The 12,029-nt window shown below is 28.6% G+C and overlaps 1 protein-coding gene across 4 annotated transcripts in view; it reads left to right on the top strand.

Annotated features, from left to right (window-relative positions):
- The first annotated feature begins 312 nt into the window (after positions 1-312).
- LOC107440947 (alpha-tocopherol transfer protein-like) overlaps positions 313-12,029 on the top strand; it is a 38,449-nt gene continuing 26,732 nt past the window's right edge. Inside the window, exon 1 of one of the 4 annotated variants that reach the window (XM_016054045.3) lies at positions 313-459. The gene's annotated coding sequence lies outside the window, so the exon portion shown is untranslated. Of the gene's footprint in view, positions 460-2,982; positions 3,201-7,311; positions 7,480-12,029 lie in introns of those variants that run through there. The other 3 variants (XM_016054043.3, XM_021144225.3, XM_071184912.1) reach the window with 3 other exon arrangements.

Raw genomic sequence — 12,029 nt, 5'->3', positions numbered from 1 at the left:
TATAAAACCTAAAAAAGTGGAAAATTAGGAGGAAAACAGTTCTATTTTTTTTAAAAAAAAGCAAAGAAATCTTTGTTTTATAGCCAAAACTGCTTTATATAAAACACGTGTTTAGATCGACACTCTTCCAAGTTCTTCATTTCTTACAAAAATAATTCACCACGTGTTGGAAACTCTCGGCCTAGAATTATGACTATCGTCTGAAATCAAGAAGTTAATGTCAAGCTTTTAATCTAGAAAACATACACAAAAAATGTTTGTGTACGGAAGTAAAAATAGGACAAGACTCGTAGTTCTTCCACTTTTTCCTTACCTCAAGGCGAGAAGTCACTTGATCCCTTTAAGTGAAAGTGAGTTTTGTGGTATTCAAGCTCATCTTGTTAAAACAACAATGGCGATTACGATGATTAATATTGTCTGGAATAAATCGATAACTTAATTTTCATCGTTTAATTGATGGTAAGTGTTCTTATTTTAAGAATATATCAGTTTTTTTTTAATATTCATGAAATAACGATGGATTTAAATTCAATTCTTCTAAAAGGGAACAATTTTTTTTGTGTAATTAAGAAGCTAAATTCCAATCTTAATCAGTGAAATCAATTAAATGATAATTTTAAGTAAAAATGAGTTTGCAGTAGTGAATCGTGTCTTGTTAAAACAATGGCTATTCCCCTGATTAGTTTAGTATGGAATAAATCACTAACTTTGTTTTCCTCCTTAAATGAAAATAAGTTGTTGTATTTTTAATGTTTCAGTTTTCTGTTCGGAAACTAAGGTAAAAATTAAATTCTGCTATAAATGAACAAATATCTTTCTTAAATTTAAAAACTATTTTTCAATTGTCCCGTAAAATGATCTATTTAAGCAAAAATGAGTTCATAATATTTAATCTTATTTTGTTAAAACTACAAAGGCGATCCCTTTATTAAGCCAGAATGAAATAAATCAGTAACTGTTTACATCGTATTGTAAGCTAAGTAATTATGTTATAATTACATCAGTGTTCAGTTCATAAAATAAAGCTTAAAATTAAATTCTGCTGAAATAATGAACACATAATTGTGTTAAATTAAAATAACCAGTACCTTTCAGTTTTAATTTAGTTTCATATTTTTAAAGAAATATTCGTTGTACCTAATTTAAATAAACTGGAAACTTAAAATTTCTCACACTTCAAAGAGCATTGCATATATTTATTATTATATACGTTTTACTTTTGTATTTCAGAAATAAAAATCTGAGTTTGACAAGGAATAATTTTAAAAATTTAACTTTTATATGATTATTCATTAATTTCAAGTTTCCGACAATTATTTTGTGATTTAATTCTATAGTGAGAAAAAAAATTACAAACTCTTGCTTGTAATTTTAATTTTTAAATATATGTAGATTTGAATTAAGTAATAAAAAATATGCAATTTTCTAATAATATTTTGATAAGAAAAATACGCTGCAAGGAAGTTAAAATAAAATATCCATATGATCTTAGCTTATTATTAAAGCCCGGATTTTGATGACATTTGCATTTTTTTGCATTTTTTGCATTTTTGGAAATTTTTTGTCTTTTAGAGCATTTTTTTAGATTTATAGGGCCTTTTTCTTTAAATTTTGGGGCGTTTGGGTTGATGCTCCTTTAAATTTCAAATTATCAAAAAACATTTAACAATCCAATGTACTTCTGATATTTAGTAATATTATGAGATGGAAGTTGTTATATCCATTAAAGTTTCTATACAAAATAAAAATATTTTGGTGTCAATATATTTTCCTTTTTTTTTGTTATTTTAGGATATAAAACATATTTTTCAAACTTTAATGAACGTAGAACAAGTATTGCATCGCTTCATATTTTTTAAATGACTCATAATAATTTTAAAGACCAAAATATTTTTCTAATTCAATATTTTTACTTTATTTAAGGCATTTTTTGCGCAATTTTTGCATTTTTAAGAACATTTTTGGCCCTTTTTAAGGTCATTTTTTGCATTTTTTAGTGGAGGTTAAAACTCTATGATTTCGAGATAAATGGTATGATTGAGGTTATGCTGTTAGCATTGCATTCCCATCAGACAAGCTGGTTGTAGTTGATCTGAAGACTTGTAAATTTAAAGTCCTGTCAGGTGCTGATTAACCCCTTGACGCAACTAGGACACCTGTGTCCCTTTTATATAATCTTTTCTATATTTCTGATCAGCAAACAAAAATATATTTTGGTATATTTCAATTATAAAAACATTCTAATAGTAGCTAAAAAATCTGTTAAATTCGAAGAATTATATTTTTTCTAAGATATAAAATCCAAAGATAGTGATTTGAAGAAAAAAAATCATTAATACGCAAAAAGTTATCAATAATTAATTTTGAAAATTAAAGAAATTTCTATGATGAATAGTTGTAATATGAGTAATTTATTGATGAATAATTTAATATAACTGGAAATTTGAAACTTTATTGTTTGGAAGTAAGTCTTGTTTAGTAGATTTTACCTCTAAAGCAGAAAAAGGCACCGGTGTGTCATGCTGTTTTTTAGTACCATAAATTATTAAAATGCTAACTTTTACAACATTTTTGTCCTATTTTGATCAAAATTAATACAAAATGACGTAAAAACGTATGAAAAATACGTTTAATAAAAATTTTGAGTCCAAGGTATAAAGTGCATGCGATTACAATCAAGAAACTTAACCAACAATTTTTGTACATTAACCATCAAGCAAACGCTAATGTTAAACCACCTAGTTTTATGTATTTAAAAAAAGAAACTTTTTTTTTACATCATTAGCATCTTTATTCGTTTTTCTTGATCTAAAAATTGCAATAGTTAGAAAAAACAAAAACAAAAAACCTCATGATTTATTTTTGATAAAGGGAAACCTAAAAATAAGCTTACTTCATCAATTATCATTTTTAAACTTGTAAATAGTTACATAATAACTAAATAGGTGGCATTAATAAGAGAGGTTATTAGGTAAACAACGCGAACTATGGCAGATATGTGTAATTCTTTACACAAAGATAAGTGATAAGAAAAAGTAAACATTAAAGCTTTAACTTTTATCGATTTAAATGACGATTTGCAAAAACTTACGAGGTAAATGGCTCGCATGATATGTCAGTCACTTACATAAAAATCATCATGAATAATTTTAACTCATTTGCTCTGAGAGTGGTCAAGTATTGAAAAGAATTCGCATTTTGTAAGTTTCGTTTTATTGTAATATTGTTTTAATATTGATTAATGAAATATTATTACAAGATAATCGTACAAAAACAAATGTGCTTAGAATTACTAATATATACTAGTAATACGTATAATATTGTTTATTATCTATTATCGTATATAGTTGTCTATTATCGAAAAGTATTCAAATTTTGAACGTTTCATTTCATTGCAATCTTTTTTTAAATATCATTCAATGAAATATTTCCGTAATATAATCATAAGGAAACAAAAATAATGTAATTAGACTTACTAATATGCAAAAAGTATTGCACAATTTTATTCCTAACTAAATTGTTTTAAGACAACATTTGAATGATTTCAAACATTCTAACTTGATTTTTGATCTAATTATGATGCAGATATGAATTTAGAAAGTTTCACAAGCAACAACTAAGTGATTATTGCATTGAAAAAAAACCTTATTTTGCATGATTTTATTGACAATATTTCTTATAAAAATAAAGATATTTATGATAAAAATCCCTGAATATATAAAAATTGTCTGATATATCATTTCCAACACAAAATTAGATAGCAAAAAATAAAATAGCTTTTAAACTTTAAAAATAAGTCAAAGGTAAAACATTTTAAGTTAATTGTGATAGTTTTCAATCAAATGAAATGTGTTTTATTCTTTATAAAATTCAATTTCATAATTTATTGACATGAAATTAACTTAGATATTTTAATGTTTATTGATTTGTACAAAAAAGTAAATAAAACTAAAAAAAAAACACATTTATCACCAAAATTCTTTTGTAACTGTTTTTAATAAGGCTAAGGTTTTAAGTGAATTTATTTTAAACAGGTTCGAACTATGAGTTTTAATTTCATCAAAAGTGATGAAAAATATTTGTTTTTAAATATCAAGTCCTTATTGTTTTTTTTAAATAAATACATTCCTAAAAACAAAAATTCAGTTTCCATTTATTTAATTGTCTTGACCTTACACAAGTTCGATGCTTTTATTCATTTGTCGTACAATGACGATAATACTTTTTCTCTTCGATATACAGAATGCTTCTTTATATGAAACAAATAGAGTGTTATGCAATAAAAAGACGGAGAATATTTAAACTGTGTTAAGATGAATAATAAATATTTTTAGAAATGGAACATACACATATTGAAAGAGCTGATGAAGCTGAAAGAGAATGAAAAAGCTGAAGGAATGTTGTTTTAACGTTATTCTATGCATTTAAAATTAAAAAATGTTTCATTCAAATCCATGCTTGTAGCAAATACAATTACAAGAATGCTTCTTGACGTGAAATTTGATATTTTTTTGAAAAATAACTTGAATAATAACTTTGAAACTTCCTGAAACTCATAACTTTGAATCTTGGCCAAAGAATGCGTGTTCTTTAAAGAATCTTTGTTCGCCAAGCTTTAAATAATGACTTCTCCCCCTAAGTCCTGCTTTACTGACTCAACGTGGCGGGGCAGTGTTCCTGGGCGGAATCGGCGAAGTACGTCGAGAGATAATTCTCCTGGTAGGGCCACCCAAGGCGTGAAGGCCGCTCCAATTTGCCCAGCTAAAAGATCTGCAGGCATGAGGCAAAGTCAGACTTCAACTTTTGGTGCCTCAAGGTCTTGGACCTCCTCAAGCTGCATCTCTAGCCCTTTACCATGACTCAACAAAATAAAAGCTATGATACTGCCTCGTCCGTCGCGCAGGATAAAAAGAGGCGCGTTCGGAGTGTTAGTAGAGGCCTCCATCCGAAAAGTAAACGGCCCTTGCCAGACTTAGAAGCGGACACACTCAATCCTAACGTCACGTTGCGGGCCTTAAAGTCTATCCACCCTGCCTTAAGTGCAATCTGAACCAGTCTGCTCCTGCCCACATCCTATCGTGTATTGGCTGCCAGAAGAGCCACCTGAGGTCTCCAACCCTTAGTAGAGGCCTCCGTCCGAAAAGTAAACGGCGCTTGCCAGACTTAGAAACGGACACACTCAATCCTAACGTCACGTTGCGGGCCTTAAAGTCTATCCACCCTGCCTTAAGTGCAATGTGAACCAGTCTGCTCCTGCCCACATCCTATCGTGTATTGGCTGCCAGAAAAGCCTCCTGGGGTCTCCAACCCTTAGTAGAGGCCTCCGTCCGAAAGTAAACGGCGCTTGCCAGACTTAGAAGCGGACACACTCAATCCCAACGTCACGTTGCGGGCCTTAAAGTCTATCCACCCTGCCCTAAGTGCATTGGAACCAGTCTGCTCCTGCCCACATCGTATCGTGTATTGGCTGCCAGAAGATCCACCTGGGGTCTCCAACCCTTAGTAGAGGCCTCCGTCCGAAAAGTAAACGGCGCTTGCCAGACTTAGAAGCGGACACACTCAATCCTAACGTCACGTTGCGGGCCTTAAAGTCTATCCACTCTGCCTTAAGTAAAATGTGAACCAGTCTGCTCCTGCCCACATCCTATCGTGTATTGGCTGCCAGAAGAGCCACCTGGGGTCTCCAACCCTTAGTAGAGGCCTCCATCCGAAAAGTAAACGGCGCTTGCCAGACTTAGAAGTGGACACACTCAATCCTAACGTCACGTTGCGGGCCTTAAAGTCTATCCACCCTGCCTTAAGTGCAATGTGAACCAGTCTGCTCCTGCCCACATCGTATCGTGTATTGGCTGCCAGAAGATCCACCAGGGGTCTCCAACCCTTAGTAGAGGCCTCCGTCCGAAAGTAAACGGTACTTGCCAGACTTAGAAGCGGACACACTCAATCCTAACGTCACGTTGCGGGCCTTAAAGTCTATCCACCCTGCCTTAAGTGCAATGTGAACCAGTCTGCTCCTGCCCACATCCTATCGTGTATTGGCTGCCAGAAGAGCCATCTGGGGTCTCCAACCCTTAGTAGAGGCCTCCGTCCGAAAGTAAACGGCGCTTGCCAGACTTAGAAGCGGACACACTCAATCCCAACGTCACGTTGCGGGCCTTAAAGTCTATCCACCCTGCCCTAAGTGCATTGGAACCAGTCTGCTCCTGCCCACATCCTATCGTGTGTTGGCTGCCAGAAGAGCCACCTAGTCTCCAACCCTGCTGCAATAGTACATAGCTTTGGGAGCTTTTTGGATGAGTTCATGGACTTGATTTAATGCTTCTGTTGGTCAAGTAGGCATAAGCAACAACAACATAACTTTGAAAAATAACTAAAAAAATAACTTCTTTTTTTAGTTTCTAAATATTTTACAAGGTTTATAAATTTTTTTCTTAATTTCATACTGATTTATTACCATGACATTTCTCATTAACAATTATATACGTAATTTTTCATCCCAAAATAAAATATAAAACGTCTCTTAAAAGAAAGCTAATACACTTACTAGAATGTTCCTCGATGTGAAATTTAATATTTTGTTTTAAAATAACTAAGCGAGATTTTTTCTTATATTTTTTTGTGTCTAAATATTTTAAGAGGTTTATAAAAAAAAATTCTTAGTTTCCTATTGATTTAGAACCATGAAATAGCTTATTAACAATTATATACTTCAAAACAGAAAATTAAACGTCCCTTTAAAAATAATACATTGTCTTTTCTAGTAAATTTATTCCCCCAGTTAATTTTCCTGAGTTAATTTATTTTTTCTTTAATTCTTTTTTGTCTCTTTTTTATGTTATATCACTGGCTATATAATTAGATGCATATGTTATATATTTAGACTATTTCATTGGCTGTTAACTTTGAAAAATTAGATGAAAGCATAAATTTTAAAAGTATAAATATTAATATTTTAAAAGATACCTTATATTGTGTCTTTGCTTTTTAAATTAAATATTCTTCCGTCATGTTTAACTTTGGAACAAAACAAGAAATGTTTTTGTTATTTAAATTGAGCCATTTAAGATTTAGAAACATTTCATACCAATTATTACTGTTTAATGCCACTGCAAATTTTTTATCTTAAATTAAGCATCGAGTTTCCAATTAGATTCAAATATTTTTATGCGTGTACTTTGTTTTATATAAATTTCTTTATCTATCAATGCTTGTGAAAGAAATTTCTTAAAAATCACGAGTACTGATTTTTTTGTTGTTGTTTATTCTGATGTATTGCGTTCTTTCTATTCAATTTTATCAGTTAACTCAATAATATAAAATCAATGGACTCAGTTTCAATGTCAACATACCTCATAAACAACGCGGGCTAATCGTCACAAGTAGACTAAGATTAGACAGGTAAAACATTTCTGTATAAATTAAAAGTTCATGAAATAGTACCTAACATTTAACATAATTTGTTTAAAGAAAGATTCATCGGTAAATTGTATCATTTTTAACTTCTTGCGCTAATTTGTTGGTTTTTACTTATTAAAATGTACATTAGTATAATTATTTAATTCTTAAATGTGTGGTTGTGTTTTTTTAAACTTCTTCCACTGTTCTATTGGTATTTTTTTTTATATTAAAAAGTACACTAGTGTTTATTATTAGTTAATTAAATCTAAAATTTAACGGTTAGTTGTATATTTAACATCTTACAATGCTTTGTTAGAATTTTTTATTTCAAAATTCAATACTATTTATTCTAATTTATTTCATTAAAAATTATCTCGGCAGTTTATTTCATTTTTATATTTCTGCATTGCTTTAATGGCTTTTACTTGTTAAAAATTTACAAGAGTATTTATTACTAATTATTTAATTCTTAATTTATCAGTTTTTTTGTATTATTTTATTTCTTACATTTTTGTTTGGAATTTTTATTCAAAAAGTCCAATCGTATTGCTTTTTAATTATTTAATTTTGAAATTTATCAGTAAGTTGTGTAATTGTCTACTTCTTACAAAAAAAATTTTTTGACAATTTCTCATTTCCAAATATAAAATCAATAATTCTTTTATATTTAATTATTAAATTCATCAACGAGATTTTAATAGTTAACTTAGTTACATTGTTCTGTTTGCTTTTACTATCAATCAAAATTATTCATTTTTAATTATTTAATTCGAAAATTTATCGGGAAGTTAGAGAATTGATAATTTCTGACGTTGTTCCAATTGCTTTTTCTCCTCAAAATTAATTAAATTCTTATTTATTTACTTCTGAAATGTATTATTAAGGCATGCAATTAGTGAATTTTTACATTGTTTTATTTACATTTTTTTTATAATCCATGTTGAGGTTTGAGTTCGAGATTAGTTAGATAGTTTGAGTTTCCTGTGCTGGCAACATCTTATTGTTTTTATATTCTTTTTGATGTAAATAAAAGTTAAGTTTTCAGTTTGTTCTACGTGACTTTCAGTCTGATTTGCTCTCAACAAAATCCAACATTTGGTGCCGAAATAACTCGGTAAGTCATACTGAACTTGTTATAATTACTTTCGTCAAAAATCTGAATTGGAATGGCTACCGGTAGTGAAAAACTTGTAATATTTAAACGCAAACGAACAACGCTACGTACCGCCATTACGAAACTAACGACGAAATTGAACGATGCTGCTAGTACACAAACTGAAAAAGAATACAACATTGAACGTTTACAAGATAAAATTAAAGAATTAACCTTGGCAGACGANATTTACTAAAAAGTTCTGTTTGCTTTTACTATCAATCAAAATTATTCATTTTTAATTATTTAATTCGAAAATTTATCGGGAAGTTAGAGAATTGATAATTTCTGATTTTGTTCCAATTGCATTTTCTCCTCAAAATTAATTAAATTCTTATTTGTTTATTTCTGAAATTTATTATTAAGGCATGCAATTAGTGAATTTTTACATTGTGTTATTTACATTTTTTTTATAATCCATACTATAATGTTTATTTCTTATAAATATTCAAATTGTGAGAATGTTGCAATTTTTAATCTGTCGATAAATAATTATAAACATTAAATTAAAGTCATTAAAAAATATAACTGAACAGTTTTAAGATAACCTAAATTTATATCTCGTTACATATATTTCCTTTTCTTTTTATTCAAATTATAGCATATTTCATCAACATTCAAATATTATAATTTTTGTCAAAATTTAAATTTAAACATTTTATACAAGTTATATATCGTTCTTTTCGAACATATTTTGACGTTTAACGATATTTTGACGTTTGAGGACGATATTTTGACGATAATGAGACGTTTTGAAGTATATTGAAATATAAATTAACGAAAGCTATATAAATGTATTTAAAATATTTTGAAATTAAATTGTCTGAATTATTTATAATGGGATTTTTATCTGCTTCCTATTTTTATTTTTATATATTCCGCAATACTTTTTGGCCAAAGTATTTTTAATGGTTTCAATATTACTTTTATTATACTTATTTCAAAAATTAAATTTTTAGTGGTATAAAAAAAGCGTAGTGAAGCTTATATATGATTTACTGAAACTTATTGTTGTCTAAGTTATGATTTTTAAACTAATCCTACCTAGATTATAGTTAATGAAGAATTTAGATGTAAGAATTGAAACTATATGAATTTATTCGGAAAAAAAACCATTTTACCAAAAACCATTCGAGCGAAACCCTTTTACTTACTAGCAGGAATTTCGCCTTATTAGAAAGCTTAATCAATTTATATTAATTATACAATTTATTTATGATAATTATTAGAGAGAATCTAATTTATCAATACTTAATAAATTTTGGAGGTTGTTCTTGTCCGAAAACAATTAAGATTAATTTTTACTATTTAAAAATGAATAATATTAGTTCTCTTTAAAATGTAAAAGTAATATACCTAAATCTGGAATAGAATACAAAAAAAAAAACTTAATTTTACTTTTAGCTTAAATTTAACAGATGCTAAAGTTCTGAATACTTTTTCCTACTTAATTAATTTTGCACCTTTTTCAATTGTAAAACGTTTTACATCAAAAAGTGAAAAGAACATTTTAGGAAATTTAGAGTACGCATATTTCAAATTTTTCACTTTAAATTGCCTTTAAAGATTTAAAATTTCATTTTAAATTTTAATATACATATTTTGTAAAAAAAACAAGTAAAAAAACGATATTCAATTTAAAATTAGACATTTGTGAGAGTTAACATCAAAGAAATTTGAGGATAAATTAAGGTTTTGATAAGTTTGATGAAAGTAAATCTAACATTTTTAATATTATTCAGGAATAAAAAATTAAATATTAATATTTTAATTCGCAGAAATTTTGCGATGTACAGTTGCCTATTCGTTAGAACGGTGCAAAAAATGAAAAGAATGTATACATTTAAAAAAAAAAAGAAATTTCAAAAACATTTTCTTTTTGTATTTAAATACTATAATAGCCTACAGAACATTAAAATAAAACTTTCAACTGAAACAATACTTGAGTTGTTTTATTAATTTGAAAGCAAATATGCAAATAAAGTAGAAATTCTTAAATTTAGATTGAATATTCTTATCATAACAAAACTTCCGGTAATTTAAATCAGGGTCAATGCATTGAATTCCATTGTCTTTCTCACCTTGCTTCTTATCTCTTTAGTTTCACTGGCATTCTTGTCCTTTTTACACATTAGAAAATACCCTGATAATTTTCAGGTATTTTTGAACTAAAATTGTTGCTAGATAACTAAAGATGTTTCGAATAAAGATGTTTACTTTGATTTTATCTCAAAACTACGTCACAAATTCAATGAAATGTTGTTATTAAGATTATTAGGATCAGTCTTTATTTTTTTCCACAACATTCTGAAAAAGTAATATTGGGAATGCAAAATAATGTTTACATTTCTTAAGAAAAAAAACGTTTATCACAGTATTTCAAAGTTCAAAAGGTGCCGGATTGTTTTTCAACAGTTTTTCTCATCTATAACTTTGATATCATGTGAAATACTCCCGGATAATTTATCTTTATTCTGTAAATATCAGACTCATAAGATGTCGAATCTTTGATTCTGCAGGTGACTAGAGTCCTTTCAATAATTTTGAAAAGGTTATAGAGCCTTAATAATTTTACACAAAACCAAAAAATACAAAGGATTTTACATAAAAACATTATTGTAAAACCGTTGAGCTGTAATAAAGAAAAGGGAAAAAAAGGAAAGAAAAACAAATGAAGGTGAAAATCTTGTTTTGATTTGAAAATCAAAACATATTTCAGGATGTTTTTGATCTCATATTTCTAGTACATTCTCTAACTCACAATAATAAAGTTTAAGGAAAAAAAATTCTAAAGATCTAATTTTCAATTTAAGACAAGTGATTACAATAGCAAACGATTTTAAATATGATAGCTATCTTTATCTTATTTAAAATCGTTTGCGACTTTCAAAACATTGTCATGATTACATCAAACAACATTTTTAGTAGCTCTGTAACAACCATCAATATTTGAAAATTGTCAAATACATTTCTTTCATTGTTTTTACAATCATGTAGTTATTTTGAAGTACAATAGCGCTTCATAATATTTTTCTTTGAAAAATATGAGCCAGGCAATATATTGAATGCTTACGTACCTCACTAATTCGTAATTAGTGGATAAATTTTATTATTGAAGGAAAATATATTAGTGGGTTCCGCACCCTTCTGTCTAACAATCGCAAACCCCGAAGATTACTGCTCAATGCTGCTTGTTTTGCGAGCAAATTTCCATTTGCTCTCAGGGAAATTACTTCTGCTTGAAATGAGTATTAATGTTTGTAAACATAAATGATTAGAGAAACTATCTTAAGAGAAAAGCGCTTGCTGCCCTTTTACTGAAAATCAGCATCAAAAAAACATATTTTCCTCAGATTTCATTGCTATCTATATCTATATATTTCTCTCACACTGCGACAAAAAAAAGCCTCATTACAACTCCCCGAATGGCAACGCTAGAAAATCGACCAATGAAAATAATGCGATATTTCTGAATAAA

Source organism: Parasteatoda tepidariorum, chromosome 9 (assembly GCF_043381705.1).
Source record: "Parasteatoda tepidariorum isolate YZ-2023 chromosome 9, CAS_Ptep_4.0, whole genome shotgun sequence".
In the NCBI taxonomy this organism is placed as follows: Eukaryota; Metazoa; Arthropoda; class Arachnida; order Araneae; family Theridiidae; genus Parasteatoda; species Parasteatoda tepidariorum.
Note: the sequence above shows the minus strand (reverse complement) of the source record. Positions and strands in the feature narration are given on the sequence as shown.